Raw genomic sequence first — 23,776 nt, 5'->3', positions numbered from 1 at the left:
CAGTAATGTGTTCAGACATTTTATTTATAAAAGAAAAATTTTTTACCAGCAATGATCGGTTCCTGCCAGTGGTGGTCTCTGTGTTTTTGGAGCCTGTCCTAGAACTAGCTCTTGTAGACCAGGCTGGCCTTGAACTCACAGAGATCCGCCTGTCTCTGCCTCCTTCAGCAAATCCTACCGGTCTGCGCCACCAGAACCGGCCAAGTCACTTTGTAACCGACCAAATCTGACACTGTGGCAGCTTTTGTTGCAAAACCGCAAGTACTTGAGCTTCTGCTAATTCAGGCAGTGGGGTTCCGCTGCAAAACTTAGCCAAGGCAGGCAGAATGGGCCTGTGTTGCCGAGTGTGTCTCGGACTCTGCACTGGGGCCGGAGTCACGAACTGAAAAACAGCACCCGGGAGGGTGCTGTGTTAGCTAGTGGGCTACCCGCTTGAGTCGGGGGCAAAATAGCCCAACGTTGGACGCCAAAATGTAGCGGCGTAAACGAATGCAGACAGAGTGTAAATATATATATATAGCTTTAATGTAGAAATAGACTTACAGAACCACCGTTCCCGTGGAGACCAGGAAAGCAGAAGCGAGAGCTTGGAGCTTGCTTGCCAAATTTATAGGCAGACATTAGCCCGAGGTGAACACGCCCCTTAAGGGGCGGGACTTATCCCTACAAAGGGAAATAAGGATATTGTATGTTTTGCCCTGTACGTCTAAGTGTATAAACATTTTTAAATATTTTGTGAATAGTGGTCACAGAAGTCAGACTTTCTCAGATTGGAGATAGTTTAGAAAGAGCAATGTGTAGTCAGAGAGAGTATTGAACTGAGGGGCCCTTCACAGTTGGAGGCACAGCAGACAGTTTATTTGGCATTCTCCAAGGCTCAGTGATATCAAAAGCATTTTAAACTTAAAATACATTTTTCTGTCCTTCCTGTAACCTTTGACCATAAGAAGGGAGACTTGTAACTCTTTCTGAGGCCTGTGAAGTTAGTTTATATTTTGTAGCCCGGGCCAATTAGGGAATCTTTTCCCATGTGTCTGGACAAAGGTCATAAAACAGGGGTTAGAATTTATCAGCTAGACCTGGTACCACAATTAAGTTGCTTCATACTATTTTCCTTGGCTCACAAATCAGACAGCTGGCTTCATGTCCTTATAAATAAGATTGTATTTTTCTATGAATAGTTTATCTTTAAACCCATTAGCAAGGTGCCTGCTATGATCTAAGGTTATTTTGAAGTTCTATATTAGTTGACAGTACATGACTATCTTTTTTTTTATTTCCTTTTTTTTTATTAAAAATTTCCACCTCCTCCCCGCCTCCCTTTTCTCTCCCCCTGCCACTTCCCCCCCCCCACACTCCCCTTCCCCTCCCTCTCCAGTCCGAAGAGCAGTCAGGGTTCCCGCTGAGGAAAAACACAGTTGTTTTCTTTTTTAATTTCTTTTATTATAGATTTTTATTAAGCTCTACATTTTTCTCTGCTCTCCTTCCTGCCTCTCCCCTCCCTCTTCAACCCTCCCCCAAAGTCCCCATGCTCTCAATTTAGTCAGGAGATCTTGTCTTTTTCTACTTCCCATGTAGATTAGATCTATGTAAGTCTCTCTTAGTGTCCTCATTGTTGTCTAAGTTCTCTGGGATTGTGGTTTGTAGGCTGGTTTTTTTTACCTTATGTTTAAAAATCACCTATGAGTGAGTACATGTGATAATTGTCTTTCTGTGTCTGGGTTACCTCACTCAAAATAATGTTTTCTAGCTCCATTAATTTTCCTGCAAATTTCAAGATGTCATTATTTTTTTCTGCCGTGTAGTAAATGTACCACATTTTCTTTATCCATTGTGTAAATGTACCATGTTTTCCTTATCCGTTCTTCGGTCAGGGGGCATTTAGGTTGTTTCCAAGTTCTGGTTATGACAAACAATGCTGCTATGAACATAGTTGAGCACATGTCCTTGTAGCACGATTGAGCATCCTTTGGATATATACCCCAAACTGTTATTACTGTGTCTTGAGGAAGGTTGTTTCCTAATTTTCTGAGAAATAGCCACATTGATATCCAAAGGGGTTGTACCAACTTGCATTCCCACCAGCAATGCACAAGTGTTCCCTTTTCTCCACAACCTCTCCAACATAAGTTGTCATCAGTGTTTTTGATCTTGGCCATACTTACAGGTGTAAGATGGAATCTCAGAGTTGTTTTGATTTGCATTTCTCTGATGACTAAGGATGTTCAACATTTCCTTAAGTGTCTTTCAGCCATTTTAGATTTTTCTGTTGAGAGTTCTCTGTTTAGGTCTGTATTCCTTTTTTTTTTATTGGATTATGTGTTCTTTTGGTGACCAATTTCTTAAGTTCTTTCTATATTTTGAAGATCAGACCTCTGTCTGATGTGGGGTTAGTGAAGATCTTTTCCCATTCTGTAGGCTGTCATTTTGTCTTATTGACTGTATTCTTTGCTTTACAGAAGCTTTTCAGTTTCAGGAGGTACCATTTATTAATTGTTTCTCTCAGTGTCTGTGCTGCTGGGGTCATATTTAGGAAGTGGTCTCCTGTGCCAATGCGTTCAAGTGTATTTCCCACTTTCTCTTCTATAAGGTTCAGTGTGGCTGGCTTTATGTTGAGGTCTTTGATCCATTTGGACTTGAGTTTTTTGCATGGTGATAGATATAGATCTATTTTCATTCTTCTACATGTTGAAATCCAGTTATGCCAGCACCACTTGTTAAATATGCTTTCTTTTTTCCATTTGATACTTTTTGCTTCTTTGTCAAAAATTAGGTGTTCGAAGATGTGTGGATTGATATCCGGTCTTCTATTCAGTTCTATTGGTCCTCCTGTCTGTCCTTATGCCAATACCAGGCTGTTTTCGGTACTATAGATCTGTAGTAGAATTTGAAGTCAGGGATTGGGATGCCCCCAGAAGTTCTTTTATTGTTCAGGATTGTTTTGGCTATCCTGGTTTTTTTGCTTTTCCATATGAAGTTGAATACTGTTCTTTCGAGGTCTGTGAAGACACAGTTGTTTTCTTAAACTGTGCTCAAAGACAGTAAATGTAAATGTATAACCCCTGTGTCCACTTGTGTCAAGTTGACAACAAAGCAGCATGACAGGGAATTATCATTGCTCTTGAACTTGATGGTAAAATCCTATTGCTCAAGAAATCAAGTTGGTACCAACCTGGAAGCTTCATTCCTGCAGGCTAGCTTGTATGATGATAGAAGGTTATACGTATGAAACCAAGGGAGGAGAGCAATAAACAATCTTATCTAGTGTTGAACCCTGTGCGTTATATTAATGACTGGCCTGGCAAGATGAGGCCACTGGTGCATGCACATCTGTGACACAATGCTTTGAGAATAGCCAACCATTTTCTTATTAAATCTAAACCCACTCCACAAGATAGAACACAGGTCTGGCACCACTAATGTGGTCAGGAGCATTGGTCATAAACCCCAGGGGAAAACCTAATGCTATTATTCTGCTACATGGACATAGTATTAAATTGCCCATGTTCTTATCTTTTGCCCACAGATTAGTGCTGCTCTCAGCCCTCACCAGAGAGCTTCCTTTTTCAGTAGATGACTATTAATACACAGACTCACAACAGAACATCTTGCAGAGAATAATCCTGTGACGTGCTCAGCTCTAAATAGTATGCCCATACCATATTTCTTTCTCTCAAGACCCAACAACCATGGTGAAGGAAGGAGTAGGTGGGAATTGTAAAAGTCAGAGGTAATGGAAATCTGTCACAAAATAGTACTCACAGGGTGTAGCAGTGCCACAGTATACCAGAACTCATAGGCAACTGTGACTGTGTGCACAAGACCTGCATAAGATGAATCACACCAAAGAGGGCTCATGAAGTCCCATCTCTGTCTAAGGCGCTACTGACCACTGGTGTTTTCTGTGAGTGGGAAGCATTAATTTTCTTCAGAAACTTGACTCTTGAGAAGCTACCCACGCTTCAGTAGATGGTCTACTTCCATGTTCATGCAAGCATCATTAAGTAGAGTCAGTTCCTTTTTTAAAAAGTACATTAAATTAGAAAGAAAAGTGGGTGAGGAAAGCAGATGAAGAACTGGGAGAGAGAGAATAGGAGAATGAACAAAACACATTATATACACATATAAAATTGACAAACAAAAAATAGAGAAATTACGCAACTTTATAGTTAAATAACCTATATTGTGTATGTGTGTGTGTGTGTGTGTGTGTGTGTGTGTGTGTGTGTGTGTATGTGTGTTCAGGGCTGGGGCGGGAGTGTACATTTGTGTTTAGGTACAAGCCAGAATTCTATCACTCTCAGCTATATTTGTGAGAGACAGTTTCTCGTTGAACCTGGAACTAATCAATTGGCTAGACAGGCTAGCCAATTCACACTCACTTCACACACACACTACAAGCACATTTTATCACACCCAGATTTTTATAAGCGTGCAATGATCCAAACTCAGATTATCATGCTTGCATGATTTTATGCAGTAAGCCATCTCTTCAACCCCTGGAAACTATACTGTTTTTAATTAAAGACTTCTTGCAGCATAAAACCTAAGTATATGGCAAATATACATCCCTGTTTTGATCTGTTGATGCCTTTTTACAGTAACCTGTTCCATCAGCTACAGCCTGAGTCATTGTGAAGCATGAATGTAGATACAGAGTCTAGTGCTGACATCAAAATATATACAATTATGTTCCTTGACAGATATCTTGTACAACAGTATCTTGTAGATACCTTTATCCATCATTTCTGTCAGCCTTATGGCTCTCATACAAAGTAACTGCTGGACAAAAATTCCTTGGTTAATTTAAGAATGTGTTATCATTTTCTTTTATTTTCTATAAAGCAAGGAAGAAGCTCATTGAACAGAAGAAAAGACTTATATCTCTAGAATCACTTATTTAATTCTATAAAAACTTACATTTATCTTTAGACATGTGTGTATGCCTACTTCTCTCTATATGTACCATATGTGTGCCAGTTGCAGGGAAGTCAGAAGAGACCATTGGATATATTGTAACTGGAGACATGGGCAGTTGTGAAGCACCCAGCATGAGTACTGGGAACCAAACCCACATCCTCAGAAAGAGTAGCAAATGCTCTTAATGGCTAAGTCATTTCTCCAGCCCTTGTAATCACTTATTATGGTAGATTTCTCTCGGGAACTTGTAAGGTTGCAATGGAAATCAATTAATCAGTTTGAGGACAATACTATATCCTCGTCTATGTGGTTTGTTTTGTCTTGTCTTTTAGCAACTATTCTTGGGTTCTTGAACTAAACACTGTGACCATGAGTCTAGATCAAGAGGTGGTCTGGAGGCAGAAAATAAAATAAATGTAAACATATGCTCAGAAGCCTTAGTAGTCACGAACACATACAACTCCCAGTGCTGCCTTCCCTAATCTTTTATCTTACAGTCCCAGAAGTCCCAGCTATTTGAAGCCCCTCTAAAGACACCATAGCCATCACGTTTCAGAATCTTTGAATACAATGTTCTCCCTTCCTTCCACATCTCCCTCTGACCTCCTTGCCAGGGGGAGAGGAAAGAACCTATTTGTCCTCATCACTGAACTTGGGCACCATTTTATGGTTAACTAGGAATCTCTTATGGAAAATGTCACTCTGGACTAAGGATGAGTTTGCACATGGGGTTTTGTATAGATGCACTGGGTCATTCTGAATAGCATCCAGTATCTTCTACTTAGCTTGATCCTAGTCTAATAATGCTTCTGTTGCCAATTTCTAGGGAAATGAATTGGGGGGAGGGGAACCTGAGAGAGTATTAGGAAAAGCATGGCAGAGTGTGGAGTTCTTGAGGCAGAGAGAAAGGCAATCTCCCTACTTGAATTAGCCCAGAGCATAGAACTGATTCAGTCTAGGGAGTTAACTGAACTCTCTTCTCTCTCAAGTGAAGAAGTGGTAGCAGGCGAGTGTTGATAGAGTCTCAGGGTCAGGGATGTAAGACAACTAATGGTAGATTCATGACCACCACCAAAAGGACATCAAACAGGAAGCAGGAGAGCGTTAGAGCACAGAGGGTTTGCTCATGTCTACAAAGGAGGTTTCGGTGTCTCCCAGGAATGCTGTATGGGGATAAACTTGATTCAGATTGGAGTTTCGTTATAATTTTAGGGGAAGAAACAAAAATACACTATTTTATTGTTATTTTTACAACTCAGTTTTTCTCCCACTGAGTTTATTTGACATTGCATGCTTGCATGAGCATAAATGAGGGTTTATTGATTAAAATACAAGCAGCTTATTATTGCACTGTTAAAGGAAATGATGCTTCCTCCCTCAGCACCCACTAACCACCTATAGTGCCACAGTGAGAGGTGTAGCCTCATGCCCTCTTTTTGAATGCCAGGTACAGTCTTGTGTGAGTAACCAAAGCTACAGTGAGTTAAGAAAACTATGTTTTTAGCTGTTCTGTGTATATAAACAGGAAAAATCTTGTTTATATCTTTACTGGAACATATTTTTAATGAACAAGGTTGATTTTATTTAAAGTCAGATTGGGATATTACACTCATGGGTGATCATTTGAAATGATTCAATTGGAAGCTTGGAGTAGGTAGTCAAAACACATGACAGGAGCAATTTCTTTCTTTTTTTTTTTTTTTTTCAGGAGCAATTTCTAATCCGTGCTCATCAGAGAAGAGAAATGATAGTCTGTCATCTTATGGTCCCCTCACCGTATCATACTGTGAAACAAACAAACAAACCAAATATCTCTCCAGAAATCGATTTCTAAGCAGCCATGAGAGCACAAGGTTTTGGGTGAAAAAGAAGCAGGGCTTTGAGACAAAATCAATAGCATCAAACTAGTCTGCTTTCCTTCTGTGACAGAATGATGGAAAAATTGAAACACAATGCATTTCGACCTGGCTTCTGATTTTCCTCAATGAGAATTTCTCTTCAACAAAGAGGCTAATGCGCTTGATATTTTTTGAATGCTCGGTGTGTATGTTAGCGGGTAACCTGATAACTGTTCTCCATTGTTGAGCAAAGGAGATTATTGTAAGGACAGAAAGACATGCAGGCAAAACTGAAAACCACGGCTAAGGGAATTTAATACAGCTATGAGCAAAACACTATAGTTGCACACATATAAAGTCCCGACTCTCTCAGGTGGTCTCAAAAGCATCTTCAAATATGGAAAGGCTTCAATAATGTCTGTGAAACTAATCAAAAAGCACGAGATAATAGAGTTAGGAGAAAAATAGATATCTTAACAACTTGCGTACTCACATACAAAAGATGCCAAGAAGTTCCCTGGTGAGGACTGCCATTTTCCTTCAGCTTCCAATAAGTTAGTTTATATTTAGATTGTTTTCAGTTCCAGACCAAAAAGACTTGCATTGGTCTCCAAGGGATTTTTCTGAAAGAAAGCTTAATAACCCTAACCACCTATCACTAATACAAAAGGTAATGCAGTCCTTTCACGTATTAAAACACTTGTGACAAAGAAAACCTAAATATAAAACAGGGACACCTTTTGTGGTAGATTCTTTGGCACTTCATGACTTGCCTTCAAGGTCCTTTATTGATCATTGCTATAGATTATTGATAGTTCCACATTTGTGCCCCAAGAATACTGCCAAGAAAGTAACATAAGTGCTAATGATTTTCTGATATCTGTCATGTCAATATGCTATCTCTAGCCCAGGATGACTCCGATGGTTTCTATGTTTGGTCACCTTCTTCCTGTGTTTAACATTAAAGGCTATCCCTCAAAGCAGCATCAGGTAACTTATTAATTACACTGTGTTTTATTGATTCCTCTAATAATACAAACATGAGGGGATAGCAACCCCAAATATATTAGAACTGATTAAACACCAAAGCAGAAACCAATTCAATGGATTTGTACCACCCGTAATTACTTTGCATGTGGACCTGAGTGTCCAGCTCTGTAGACAAAATTCTTTTCATGTATTCTGTATCCACCTAGGTGATTTTCCTCCTTTTTGTTTTTAAGTTTGTATTAATAATTAAGATAGTGGTGTTTCAACTATCAGTCCTGGAAGTTCTGAAGAAGATAAAGGGAACATAGTAACTTCCATGGAAAATCTGGGTACTTGCTTAGGAATGGCATGTATAACTCATGCATATATTCCTATCTCAAGAGCTCAGTTACAAAACCTTAAAGTAAGCGCCTGGAGATAAGGGCATTCTGTGTACTCTACAGAAAAATGAAACAATTCAGGACAAATATTTGACATTATTTCAGACACACTAATGAAAACAGAAAGTTTGGGAGGTTTGATCAGTAAATATAGAACCATTGTCCCATAGTATCTTTGTGCTGAATTTCCTTATGATACGGCCATTTGCTTATGATAACAGATAGTGGATCTGCTATTTTGCATATTAAGAACTTCAGATGACAAGCGTCTGTACCTCTAGACCTAGATAACAAGGATGTGAGAGCTGAACATTTTTAAGAACCTTATAGGACACTCACAGAATCAGAGGAGTAATTTTACTTTCTAGGTAGTAACAGTCTGAATCTTACTGATAAGAACTATACTCTGAGAAATAATCTTAGTGATTTCTTTCTCAGTCCATACTTTTTAAGAATGCTAGCAAAATTCTCAAGCTAACTTAATATTATATTATACCTAGCAATCAAAACTCATTTTCATAAACACTCTTCAACGTTCATCACCACTGTAGAATCAAATTAAATATAAAAGAAAAATGTAGCTTTTCATCATCCAGGAGCAAATAAATATCTACGAAATGTCAGGGCTCACTTAACATTTACATATAAACCTAAAGCACTGAAATCTTGGGAAAATGATAGAAATTGACCAAGGCCATGTTGATTCATTACATCTAGTTCTTACATAGCTTTGCACACTTTTAAGCTAATTTACACATCTATGTTTATCATTTTATTGCTTAGACATATTTATAGAGCTGGCCTTTTCTGTTAAGCCACCAAAAATACCACAAAAAATTTTTTTCCAAGCTTAGATGTTATGTGGGAGTATAAATCAAATAGTTTATGGAGAGTCATCACATCTCAAAAAATAGCTTTGTATGTTGTTTTATTGTACAAATGACATCTGCAAGTTAAAGTCATATGAGTTGTCTTCACTTTAGAAAGGACACAGAGAGAAATTAGAGGAGGTCTACTTAAAATGAGCAGTTTTGAAGTAGGTTAAGAATAACACACATAGCACAGTATATAAGTAAACATGGGATTCTAGAGGAAAAGTGAAGGAGACTGACAGATAAGGCACTCAGGTAGACCAGGAGGCTGAGATGCCAGTCCTTGAGAACTAGAAGGAACTGATGAGCATGAGACCCAGTAAGTAGAGGTCAGAACCATGAGATGTGTCATTCTTAACCACTGAGTCATTTCTCCAGCCCTGAGATGTGTCACTCTTTATCAGCAAATGAATTCTAATTCAAGCAGAACTTCACCTCCTTATTGTAATCTCTAAGATTCAGGAAAGGATGAGAAGAACAAGAAGAAAAGTGAAAGTAGAATTATTCTGTGTAAGGTTGAAACTTCTGGGCACCATAGTACTTACTCTGCACTTACGAGAACTACTTCCAGGTCCTTCTGCTAAAAATGGCTTAATGAAGGCTTGTACATTGGTTATTTAAATTAGTTATTTGGTCTTGCGACCTTGCCAGTTGTGTGAGACACAAAACTCCACTTCCAGCCATCAGTAGGTATCTTTCTCTTGAAGAGTCATAACATTTCCACTTTCTCTGTCTCCTCCACGATCATCAACCCTCTCCATAACAAACCTGACCTCCACCCTTTCTTTGCCAGTAGTGTCAAGGAACTTAGCATCTTACATGGTGGATAGATATCTGATAGGTTGACTCTATGGTTGACTCAACCATGGTTTGCTCACATATTGTCCTTTTCCCTGCTTCAGCCTGCTAAAGATCTACATTTTATTGAAGACAGTTTTGTATGTGAGACATAACACACAAGGACGAATTCATTTCACTTGTACTAATTATGAAAATTAGTCCAGAATGGAAGATATCTTATACTTTCACTTCTTTAGCTCCATCTGTATGACTCACATTCCTTTATCATCTTTAAACAGTTATCAGTAAATACTTACCTCATAGACTTAACATCTGAGGTTGATTTTTTTTCTTACTTAATCTTTCTAATTATCTACTGATACTTTTTTTTTCCAAAGTAAAATTCAGACTCATTGGTTCTCCAGATTGTTTATTGTTTTGTTTTTTGACCTGGCCTGCACCTCCAAAAATAAGCAAGATAGGCCCAGGACTTGTTTTTCTTCTTCATTCAACTTCAATCAGCTAAAAGTTGTCACAAGATAAGGATAATTTAAGAGCAAATGTCAAATACAGGGATTCACAAAATTCAGACTTTTTTTTAAAAGAATTGTTTGAATGTTTTCAATAGTTTAAAAAGCAATAGATTTCCATATGGGATTTTCAAAAATGTTCCCTTTTGGTTGACTCCCCCATGAGCACCTCTGAATTCTCTTCTCTCATCTCCTTCCCGTTCTCTGTCTCCATTGTAACATTTCACCTCCAGTAGTTCCCCTTCCATGTTGCTCTGTTGGCATTTTGTATTCCCCTTCCTTAAAGCCTCCTTTTATCTAGTCTCTTGACCAGTAACTGGCATGTTAAGGATAAATGTACAAATCAACAGGATAGAAGTTAGAACATACAGAAACAAGCCCTTATATTCCACTTCAGTTAATCTTTGACAAGGATCCAAACACAAATGAATGGTGGGGGAAGAGTCCTTTGGGCAAGCAATTCTAACAAGTAAATGCCACATTCGCAATAGTGAAGTGGCATTCCAGCCTCGCATCACAAAAAGACAACTGCATATGAATCAAAAACATAAATATAAGAGCTAGCACTGTGTGAGATTCTCAGAAGAAAACAAAATGGGAAGACTTTATAACCTTGTATTTGACAATGAATCTTTTAGATATGACCCTAAGTAATAAGAAAAAATAAAACCTAATGCATTAGATTTCATCAAGATCAAATCTTTGTATTTAAAAAAAAATCTAGAAAGTAAGAGAGATCACATCAAATGGGAGGAAATATTTTCAAACCATATACCTAGCAAAATGGCTAGTATCTGAAATACCTCAGGATCTTATAAACTCAGCTATTCAAAGAAAATCTGACAAAATGGAAATAAAAGGGGTGCTGGGAAGGCTCAGTGAATAAAAGCACTTTTATCTAAGTTTGGCAAGCTCAGGTCCATCATGGTAGAAGAAGAACTGACTCAACAGCTATGCTGAACAGCATAGTAAAAGGCCACATAGATGACCAGTTGACAGTCTCAGCTCGACACGGCCACTGAGTCACACTTGTGAATGAAGACTCCTCCAGATGAGTCAGCCCTCAGATGGCTGAGTCACCCGAGTCATGACCTCAGATACCAGAAACTAGAGAAGCCAAGTCCACATTGTACTATCTGAATTCCTGAAAGAAAATCAGCAAGTATAACCAAATGTTTGTTACTTCCAATTATGTGTTGTCAACATAATTATAATTGGAATGGTCTCTGTCCACAGAAAGCACACAGACCATCTGAGAGCTAGAAAATATGTTTGTGGAAATTGAAGTCTGAACAGAGCAAAAAGAAAGGAGCAAGCTCAGAAAGTAACATTTCATGTGAGTGCAACCTTGAGTCTTGCTCTATTATGTGAAGAGACACCATGACCAAGGCAGCTTTAGCAGAATAAAGCATCTAATCAGGAGCTGGCTTACAGTTTGAGAGGATTACTTCATAACCATCATGGCAGGAAGCATGGTGACAAGCAAGCAGGCATTGGACTAAGAGTTTACCTCCTGATCTGTAGGCAACAGGAGGAGAGAAAGCTCAGCCTAACATGGGCTTTTGAAACCTCAAATCCCACCCCCAGTAACACACTTCCTCCAGAAAGACCACATCTACTCCAGCAAGGCACCTCCCTATATTGTATAATCCTTCCCCAATAGTTCCTTAGTGACTAAGCATTCAAATAAATGAGCCTATGAGGTCTTTCTTGCTCAAACCACCCAGTCCCAGTCCCATAGGCTTCTAGCCATATCATAATGTAAAACACATTCAGTCCAAGATCAAAAATCCAAAGTATTTCAGTCTCATCACTGTTTAAAAGTCCAAAGTCTCCTCTGAAACTGAAGGCAATAACCTTCAATCCCTACAAAATCAAAATTGAAAAGATCATATATTTTCAATATACAATGGCACAGAATATGCATAACAGTTTCAAAAGAGAGGAAAGGAAACATAGTAAGAAAATAAAGGACTGAAATAAGACTGTAAACCATCTGGGCAAACTCTAAACTTCATCTTTATGTCTGGTGTCAAAGCACTCTTCAGAACTCCAGCTCATTCCAGTTTTGTTGACTGCAGCACACTTAACATTCTTGGGGTGGTTCCACAGCCCATCTGTGGCTTTCCTTGGCAGGTATCTAACAGCTCTGGCATTTCCAAGATATTGGGGTCTCCAATGTAATCCAGGTTTTGGTGTGGGAGGTCCTTCTGTCTATGTGCTGCTTTTATTGGTTAATGAATAAAGAAACTGGCTTGGCCTATAGCCAGGTAGAAGGAACACAGAGTAAGAGAGAAGCCATGTAGCCCCACTAGAGATAGACTCCAGAATTTTTGCCAGTCATACACAGATTAATAGATATGGGTTAAGTTAATATGTAAGAGCTAGCCTATAAGAAGCTGATAAGCCAAGCAGTGTTTTAAATAATATAGGTTCTGTGTGATTAAGACTGAGCAGCTGGGAACCAACAAGTGACCTCTTCCAACAAGGTTTGACCTTTACAACTTCCTGCAATGGCCTCAGTGGCTTCCCTTAACCATCCACAGAAAAAGATTCCATAGCCCTTCACATGGCCAAAGCTTTCTGTTATATTCTTTCTGTTATATCAACATAAACTTTCTGTTGATGGTTTTTAAGGGGAAGAAATCACTTCAGCATTTTCATTTCACAAGTTGCAGGATTAGCTGGGTGGTATCTTGTCCTGAGGTCGTAATTCTCTTGATTCCATTCAGAATCAGGCCTGTCTTTAAGCTTTTCCTCTCCTTGAGGACTTAGCTCCAAGATTACCTTTCTTGGTTCTTTTGTACTACTTGAACTGCACATTTTATATTTCTCTTTGCCCTCTGTGTTGTAGCTAGTTTTACATGAACTTGACACCAGTTATAGTCACGGGAGAAGATGGAGCTTCAGTTGAGAAAATGTCTCTATACAATTGGGCTATAAGCAAGGCTGTAGGCCACTTTCTTCATTTATGTTATGGGATGCCAGGCCCATTGTGTGTGGAGTCACACCTGGAATGGTGGTCCTGTGTTCTAAAAGAAATGGGGCTGAGCAAGCCAGGAGGAGCGATTCCTTGCTGACTTCTTGAGCCATTTATTTAATGTCTTCAAAACTGTTTCCACATCTCTAAGAGAAAACTGTAATAGTAGCTGCCTTATGGGATTGCTTGAAAGGTTCTATGAGTTGACATGAGCAGTTTCTGGAACCCACTGATTCCTTAGTATGTGAACCAATCCTGACCATCACATTCTTAACAAGGTTTTCAATGTATACTGTCTATCCTCTCATTTTCTTTTTGCTTGTCCTTTTCCAACTCACTCTCCACAATCATGCTAGTATTAACCATCTAGTAAATAGATCATCATCCACATTAAGAGCAATCAAATGCCCTATCTTTGCCTGATAGGGCCACAAGAACCTTTCTAGTTTTGTGACCCCCGTGTCTCTGATTTGCTCTCCTACCACTTGAATGCCTCCAGTCTTTCTTCTGTTAACTGTACTAACTGATTCTCATATATTTATTTTCTTTCCCAGAAATGCCCTTGGCCTCACTTCCCTCACTCAGTCCCTTCTGAGGGACTATGTTTGCCAAAGCACACTACGATCTTAATGAGAAGCCACTGGCAGAAATTCTCAGACATTTTTTCTGCTTGATTCATAAGCAAAAAGAGGAAAGAGGAATAGAGATAAGCAGATGCCTATCAGGGACACTGCTTTAATGGGCAGTGTCAGAGTTCTTTCCTAAGAGCCATTGAGCTAAGCAACCCGCTGCAGGGCCACACTGCCCGCTATTTTGTATGCCCACCTAACACATAGAGCTATGAAAAATACCTAGCTGCTGCCTCAGAACTACGGTGTGCCTCTAACTCCCTGAAAGGAAGGAAATAAGGAGAGGTGTGGAGAGCCATTGAACAAAAGGACTCATGCTAATAAAGAAACCTATAGCTTGATGATTATAGATCTAAATATTTATCTTTTTTCTGTCAATCTCCTTGGCACCCACCCAGACGACACGTGCACAAAGAGAATGTGTACACACAGATACACACCACAATGACATGATAACTTAACAAGTTACATGTTTCTGGAAATGTTCACCATCTTCTTCCTTTCCCTCCTATCACTAAAGCACAACTCCTTCCCACCCTGAGATGTAGTATTTTTCTCACTTTAATAGTTAGGTGCTGAACATAGCAGCAGCATGTATAGCAGGTATCCAATAAATATTTGATGAAGAAATGATAAATGGTAGGATGGTAGGAAAAACCTCACTAAACTTAGGATCAGTAGAAGTTTTAATATTTAATTTCACAATCTTAGCTCAGACTATCAACCTGCAGAGAGCCAATATTCTCATCTATTGAAACAAACAAATAAAAAAGGTTCAAGGAACAATTTTGGAAGAAAGGGGAATCCAGAAGAAATAATGCACTCTCAATGGATGCTGTGTGGACCACGTCTCTAAGCAGAAACCACCTGTTACTCCCAACAGTGTCTAAAGCATCCAGTACTGACTTGTTCAGATCCCCTCTACATTTGCTACAGATCCTCATTGCTATCCTTGCTATGATTGATAATTGACTTCCAAGAATGTTCTTTAGAGGACAAAAATTAAAGATTCAGGTAGAGGAAACACTCCTACATGAAAAGAACCAAAAACATACCAGAAAATACCAGGAGGGCTCCCTTAACAAAAAATTTCAAAATCAACAAGGAAAAGAGAGATACAGAGAAGGCAACACAAAAAAAGGATGATAAATGTGGTCCTAACCTTCAAAAATCAAATTGTCGTCATGAAAACACAGTATTTTTCTAACATGGAAGCTGGTGTTGAGAGCAATTGGTAGATCCAAGCACATTCAATCTTCCTGGAAAAGGCCGCAGGGACGTCATTCATTGCATCAAGATGGAGAAGGAGATGCTCTCATACCAGTGAGTCCCTTTGTCCCAGCAGGCATACTTAATTTCACCAGGGTACAAGCTAAGGATGTAGCAGTGGAAGGATGGTCCTTGGGAATGGATGTCCTATTGGAAGGGAAAGAGTGCCACCCAGTGTCCCGCAGCTTACACTTCTTCAACCCATCACCATTTTCACAACTGAAAGAATGAGGGTTTTTTGCTTTCTACTAAGGCATTCAAACAGATCACTTAAGACCATTGGAAATTTTTTTCTGGAAATATTTACATTACATCTCATAATGGTAGAAAAATTATAAGGTACAACCTCTTGACTCATGGCCAAGTACAAGAGACGAGGTTGTTCATTTTATGCTTTGAGAAAGTGGTATAAATTAGGATAGAACATAATCAAGAGGATGTTGGTGAGTCACTACTATGTACATGAGGTGGCCCTGCAGAAGCTGCAAGGAAAGGCAACTGATACAAAGAACACGTCTCAAAGGAGTCTAATTTTGAAGACTCGTTCAAATGGACAAGGGCAAACAGAAGGTATACACTGAAATCCTAACTATACTAAAGTATAGGGATCTGGGGAAAGCTACATAATAAACCACACAGTGAAAATGAATGCTAAGGTCTGTGGGATGGGGTGATTGGGAGATTCATTTCACATGTATAATAGAAATAAAATAAGATGCTTAGACAGAGTCCTAATCCTGGCTATACCATTTTCTGAAGGTCGGTCTTAAAACAAATTGCCTTAAATCTCTTTATTAACAATTTCTTACAACTTTGACAAAATACTGTACACTTACAACTTTTAAAAAGAAAGTTTTCTTTTGTTTTTGTTTGCTTGTTTGTTTTTTGTTTTTTAGACTAGTGGTTTCATCTCGGGACTATTGGCCTCATAGTTTATGGGCTAAGACAGGCTAGACTATCAGGGCATAAATGCATGGCAGAGCAAAGATGCTCATCTCCTGGCTGTCAGGAAGCGAAGAGATGTTGGTAATGACTGCACCAAGAAAAACACAATACCTATATCTTGTAAACCCTCCAGGGTTGGTTTGTTTGTTTTATCAAAGAACCTTGGGGGTGTGTCACTAGAAACATGAGCTTCGAACTAAACTCTGAAGAATGGGGGCTTTCCTCTTCTTTGCTGAAGAATTCTCACTCCTTATTGAGCAGGGTGGTGCAAGAGGAAGAGGAGATACAATGAGGAAGAGAGCACTTTTCCCTCCAGCCAGAAAGATCAAATGGGGCATTCTACAGCATCAGTAGTCAAAGACTGTAACATACAGGTTTGTTGCCATTTGAGAAACTCTAAAGATGGACAATGATTCCCATCTAACAAAACCCCTTTCTGCAGGACTGCAGTTAGAGCCTAGAGTGTCCAAACTGATGTGGTTTCTTTGCAGAGTGTGGCTTAAAACAGCGGGTGTAGGAGATACTTGTTAAAGTCAGCCCGAAGGGCTATGCCTGTAACTCATGAGTATTATCTGCCGCTTTCTGCCGGTAATGGATTCAGGCGGCTTTGTTGCTAGAGAAGATTAGGTTGCTTCTGTTTGGACTCTCAGAAATGCTTGTTTTCCTAGCTGGAGAGCAATATATATTTAAATATTTCTCAGCTCTAACACTGGAATTTGCAGGTTTTTCTACGCCCTGATCAGCAGCCACAGCAGCACTTCAAGAGAGAGGAAATTAATATCTCTTGTGCAAATGAAAAGACATCATTCCTCCCCACAGCTAAGTGGAAGAAAACACTTTGGTCTGCATGCCTCGCCTGCAGCGCCATCTAATGGTCAGCAGCAAGCACTTTACAGCACTAGTTTCTTTCCTAAGAATAGATGCTTTTATCTTAAACAAGGTATTCAAGAAAAATAGAGCTCAGAGCTGTATTAGACAGAGGCATATGTCAAAAGAAAGTAGAGGAGGCACACACACAATCTAAATGTCTTTTTTTTATCCTATTATGAGGGCAAAGGGAGACATCAGAGCACAGGAGTAAATCTGTGAAATGTCACAGTTAAACAGAATTCAAAATGTGAAAATAACAACTGAATAGCTACTGGAAGCCTAAAACTGCAACGCGCTGATGGTATTGCCCTCCCTAAAAGGACTCTAATTGTGAATTCGGAAAGTTAACTTCAAAACAGATGATTCAAGATTCAAAATAGGTGGCGGCTAAGTGTGGAGTCAAGTTACTAAGTGCAGGACACTTAGGTACTTGGGCACTGCACTTCCTTAAGGTTTGATGGTCAAGGGCTCTGACCACTGGGTGGTGTCCCCTCTACACAGGGGATCCTGGAGTGTATAAGAAAGCAGGCTGAAGAACTCAGAAAGACACCCTCCACTCTGTCCGTCAGATTTTTATCTCTGCAACAAGTACCCCCAAAGAAGCAAATAAAAAGAGGGAAGGTTTATTTTGTTCACACCATAAGGTCAGCCCATGGTCAGCTGTTCAGGTCTGAAATGGTATTAGAGAAATGTGAGTATTGGTAGAGCGGGAACGGTCAACTCATTCTAGCTGGAAAGTAGAGGAGACAAAACGGCCAGGAGCCCTTCCAAATCACTCCCCACGGGACCCAGGTGCCACAGTTCGTAAGAGGGACAGTCAGTTCTCTTGTCTGCTATAGGCAGTCAAGGGCAAGAGGTTGAGGGGCATCTATCTCCCCCACACATACACACCCTACCACATGACTGTTGAGTAGTAGGGCCAGCTCTCCCACGCTCACAACTTTGGGTATGGCTCACCTGTGCCCCTGCCAGCAAGGTCAACACTACTGTGTTTCCCAGGTGAAGTTTAGGGGCTACTTTCCTGAGTGCTGCAGCTGGTGAAGGGCCCTATCCTCTCAGCCCTCAGTGGTATCAAGAGCCACAGACATCACTGCAACAGGGTCACGGAGCCAGACATGGGCTCGAGCAGCAGCCCAGGCCCAGACATCACCATGGTGCGGTGTGGCTCCACCCACCTCACCCCATTCCTCACTGCTTTCACCTCTTCAGATATGCCTTTGTCCCCATCTCTGTCCCCATGAATTAATATCTCTCTCTCTCTCTCTCTCTCTCTCTCTCTCTCTCTCTCACCACTCCATGCATTTGCTCACCATAATAGTGACGGATTGTCTAGCAATGCAAGGCACAGGGCAGACCTGTGTTTTCTCCTTGGGGCCTGGGGCAGTACACCCCAGTCATGTGCATACATCTCCTTGTCCTACTCAGTCCATCATGGCATTGAGCAGGACCACACTTTCTCCTCTCGTGATATTTTGCTGAATAATGTGGCTGCTTTATGCCCTTGTCTAAAAAACTCTGCTTGGAGCTAATTTGTTATGGATTAACAGCTTTGGCAGAGGACATTTCAAAACAATCTAGCAATGACTATATCGCATGGCTATTATTGGCTAGTCTACAATGAAAAGCAGCAAGCAATCTGAGCAAGGAAAAATTACAAAATGAACAATTGGAGGAGAAAAGGAGCACCAGGAAGTGCAAACAGACTAAAGAAAAGCCTGGTGCTAAGTGGAATAAAGGCAGTGGTGACCTCATAGCAAGACCTCACCCAGCTAAGCTTCCAACCTGTGAAAAATAATTAAAGAAAAGTAAAAAGTAATTAAAGCTTGAGGCTAAGTGTGGTGGTGCACACCTTTAATCCCAGCACTTGGAAGGAAGAGGCTAGCAGATCTCTAAGTTCAAGACCAGGTGGGTCTACAGAGCAAGTTTCAGAACAGCCAAGCTTAGGCAGTGAAGGAAACAATCAAAAACAGTAATCTGATGACGATGTAATTGAACTTGGCAGCTTTAGTCACATGGTTCTGGCCTTAGAGTCCAAGACACAAGAAAGGGGTTAAAGGAATTTCCCTCCATGGCTTAGGAAGACATCTGAAGTTAGGCATGTGTCAGGGGTGTCCCTGTATGGAGACCTAGAGAGACCATTGTGTGAAGCTGAGAAGGTGAAACCTGGGTTGCCTTGAAGATGTCAAAATGTTGAAGATGCCAGAGTCATTGGATACCTGCTGAGGAGAGCTGCCAAGAGAGGGTGGAACCAGCCCAAAAGAAAGACGTGCACTGTAGTCAACAAAACTGAAAGGAGTTGGAGATGTGAAAACACTTTGACATCACTCATGGAAATGCAGAGTTTTGAGTTTCCCCAGTTGGTTTTTTAGTCTTGCTTTGGTACAGTATTTTCTCATCATGCCTCTTTTCCTCCCTTTTGGAATGGTAATGAATATCCTGTGACACTGTAGATTGGAAGTATGATCTGTGTTTTCATTTTGATTTTACAGGGGATTACACTTAAGAGATTGCATGAGTTTTCAGAGAGACTTTGGACTTCTAAACAGGATTGAGACTGTTAAAGGCTATGGGAACTTTTGAAGTTAAACTGAATGCATTTTGCATTATGATATGGCTACAAGCCTAAAGGGGCCAGGAGGCAGGATGGGGTAGTCTGAATTAAAATGATCCCCACAGACTCTTAGGGAATGGCATTTTTGGAATAAACCTTGTTGGAGTTGGAATTTGAGCTGTTTATAGTAAGATATCCTTAAGGCTTGCTTTCACAACTGTACTTTCAACTCCTTGTCTCTGTTACAGTAGTATTCCCTGATCAACTCATCTGAGTACCCTCTCTTGACCGCATCACACTCTGCTCCTCTGTACTCTTACTATTCTTCACCCCCACATATGACTAGTCTGATATGTATTTATCTTTCCATAGTTTAGAGCCCCCACTGGAAGACAAGCTCCATAAGGAAAGGAACGTAGGGTATTTTTTTTATCAATTTATTTATTTTTGCATCCCTACCCCAGCTTGCCCCCTTCTCCCCTCCTAGTCCCTTCCATCCCCATCTCCTCTCTGTTTCCCCCCAATCCATTTCTCCTCTGTTTCTATTCAGAAAATAGCAGTCCTTCCATGGATTCTGACAAATCATGGCATATCAGGCTTGAGTAAGACTAAAACCTTGCTGTCTTATTAAGGTTTCTATTGCTGTAAAGAGACACTGTGACCACAGCAACTCTCATAAAGGAAACGTCTAATTTTGGTGGCTTGCTTATAGTGTCAGAGGTTCAGTCCATTATCATCATGACAGGGAACATGGCGGCATGGTGGCAGATGTGATACTGGCTACACCTTTACCAGAAAGCATCAGGAAGTTGACTGACAGTCATACTAAGTAAAGCTTGAGAAAAGAGATCCCACAGTGTCACACTTCCTCCAACAAGACGACACCTACTGCAACAAGGCTCTTACTAGTGCAACTCCCTTTTGGCTATTTTCTTTTAAACCTCACTTTGTAGTAAGACTGGGGAAGGTGACCCAGTGTGAAGAATAAGTTCCCAAAAAGGAGGAAAGGAGTCAGAGACATCCCCTGCTCCCAATGTTAGGAGTCCCACATGAAGACCAAGCTACACAACTGTTACATCTATGCAAAGGGTCTAGTTTAATCCCATGTAGGCTCTCTGGTTGTTTGTTCAGTCTCTTTGAGATCCAATGAGCCCAAGTTAATTGATTCTGTGGGCTTCCTTGTGATGTTCTTCATCCCTCTGGCTCCTACAATCTTTCCTCTCTTTTTTTCAGCAGAATTTCCTGAGCTTGGCCTAATGTTTGACTATGACTCTGCATCTGTTTCCACCAGTTGCTGAATGAAGACTCTCTGATGACTACTGGGTTAGGTATCAATCTCTAAGAGTATAACAGAATATTTTAGTCATCGTTATATTGACATTTTCCCCTTGCAGCTGTGCTTGGTTCTATTCTAGGTCTCTGGGCCAACCAGCCTTTGGGTGCTGGTCTTCCAAACAGCGTCAGGGGTGAGCTCATCTTGTGGCATGGGCCCCAGGTTGGACCTATCATTGGTTGATCACTCCCACAATCTCTGTGTCACCCTTATCACAGCACTTCTCATAGGCAAGACAGACTGGAGGTTGTGTGGCTGGGTTGGTGTACCAGTCCCTCCAATGGAAGGCTTGTCTGGTCACAGAAGATGACCAGATCAAGCTACATATCCACATTTGCTAAGAATATTAGCTGGGTTGATCCTTGGAGATTCCTGGGACTTTCCAAACTTGGGTTTTTTTAAAACTCTATATCTTTGGTGTACAGAATAGTTCAGTGCATGGTGGATGCCATTTAATGTCTAACCATCTGTTCAAAATATCCATCTGCAATGGTTATTGTTGTCAGTTTGATGGGACCAAGAATCACCAAGGAGACAAACCTCTGGACATGTCTGTGAGAAAATGTTTAGATCAGGTTACTTGTGGCAGCAAGACCCATTTTAGCTGTGTTCAGGACCATTCCATGAGCCGAGGTCCTGGATGGATTGGAAAGGTGACAGTAAGCTGAGCACTGGCATTTGTCCTCTCTGTTTCCTAACCACCAGTGCAATGTAATGTTCTCAACTGCCCCAAGTTCTTGTTTCTGTGCCCTCTTCACCTTGATGGATGCTACCCCTTCAAACTATGAACCAAAATAAACATTCCTTCCTTAAGTTGTTTTTGTAATGCATTTTGTCACAAGGAAAAAAGTGATAAATATACTGGCAGTCACATCCCAGGTGCAGGGAATGAGGTGTCCTTCTGGAACCTACATTCTATTATGACATTTTGTTGACTGTGAAGTTAGTGACCTCGGAGGTGAGTCTATGAGAGGTATCACTAAAAGATGGAGATAAGGGTAGAAATTAGAGATTGTCTCTGAGGTCCTGGTGAATTGTGGGCTTTTCTTAGTAGTTTCACCAGTGTCTGTATCCCTGCTTCAAACACAGCACAAGCTTTGCTTTGAAGAGCTACCTGTTCCCCACTTAGGCAGAACAGTTTGGACAAGATTAATCTCAGCTTTGCTGTAATCAAGGAGCAAAGTGACACTATGCCCACCGAATTTGGCCTCCAACAGAGTATGAAAAGCAGAAAGGCTGGAAGGAGGTGATCATGAAGTGTTGGATGAAGAAATGTTTCTCTCTTCCTTAGGAGCCTAGAAAAACAAGACGTCATTCTTCTTGTGATCAGTACCTCTGAGACTGTCTGTTCTAGAGTTTCTGAAGGCAGTCCTGATATAGTTCAAGGGTTCACAACGCCTGTGTGATTGCTTTGATATCCCTGGAAATTCTGACGCTCCTTGTCACTTTCCGACACTCCTCTTCTGCTCAAATCTACTAGAAGTTTGATAGTTGATATCAATATAAAAACACACATAGTAAGTACCTCAATGGGAAAAAGAGATAATTTATTCTGGAACCAAACATGAGTGATCATGGCATAGGGACACAGATTTAGGTTACCCCAAGTCCCATGTTCCAATACGATGACAGTTTGATGATGTTTTTTATAGTAAAAGAACAAAGAGTGTCATCAATCAAGGCATTTTCAAATACGTTGGTGGAAACAAAGTGGGTACAGAGGAGGGTATTAAGTAGCTATTAAGTGAGCTAAAGATGTCCCAAGATAATTTGTCTCCGAACTTGCAACATCCAACCTCTCCACTCCACTGAAGTCAGAATCAATCAGCCTTGTAAGGGATCCAGTGGAACGTGCAGTTCTTTTCAGGAACTTTTGTTCACACTGCTCAACATTCCCTACGAGCCTTACTTCCCAGTATCCTCAACCCTATAGACGCTTATAAAGATCGCCCAGCTCTGTGATTCAGGAACAGAAAGGGTGGGATGACATTATGACTGTTTCTATTAATATCTGCCTTTTAGAAAAGAAGTTCTCAGGAAGTTCTCGGGGCACCCAACTGCCCTCCTGTCAGCTTGAGGACAGGCTTTGTATAGCGGCAGCAGGAAAGTAAGCCAGAAGTAAGAGGTTTAATTCTTCCTGTTGACAAGGAAGGGATATTTCTCCTCCCTATTCTCTTGGACTTTACCTTAGGAACCCGTAATCTGAAGATCTCTTTTCCCTTTGAAATGTGTATAAATCCTTTTGAACAGTGAAACAAGTTTTTTGTCTGCTCTGAGACTCAGGAATGCCTTTCTCCAGGTCCTGAGAACCCTCCCTTTGAAATGTAAATATCAAGGGAGGTAGCACTCACCTCTCAATTTTCCCAAGAATGTAGGCTCCTAACCACTGAGGTAGCCTTCCACAAATTGCAAAAGGCCTCTAGTAAAATAATTCAAGTAAATTTTGTGGTGCTTTTTTTCCTTCCCCCTCAAGCCAATCCAATGAGCTAACACGAAGGGCCTTCCCATCTACTGAATAAACTCCACAGCAACTGACAGGTGTGGTCAAGTCCTCTTCCTTGAGTAACAATGCTCTTGGATTGGGAGGATCAACATAGTAAAAATGGCAATTCTACCAAGGGCAATTTATAGATTCAATGCAATCCCCATTAAAATCCCATCGAAACTCTTCACAGATCTTGAGAGGACATTAATCAACTTTATATGGAAAAACAAAAAACTCAGGATAGCCAAAACAATCTAATAAAATAAAAGAACTTCTGGAGGCATTACCATCCCTGACTTCAAACTCTATTACAGAGCTTCAGTATTGAAAACAGCTTGGTATTGGCATAAAAACAGAGAAGTCGATCAATGGAATAGAGTAGAAGACCCAGATTTTATCCCACA

Source organism: Microtus oregoni, unplaced genomic scaffold (assembly GCF_018167655.1).
Source record: "Microtus oregoni isolate MIOR12 unplaced genomic scaffold, Mior012 000022F_ref0000154, whole genome shotgun sequence".
Taxonomy (NCBI): domain Eukaryota; kingdom Metazoa; phylum Chordata; class Mammalia; order Rodentia; family Cricetidae; genus Microtus; species Microtus oregoni.
The sequence above is the reverse complement of the archived record's forward strand: the minus strand, read 5'-3'. Positions refer to the sequence as shown.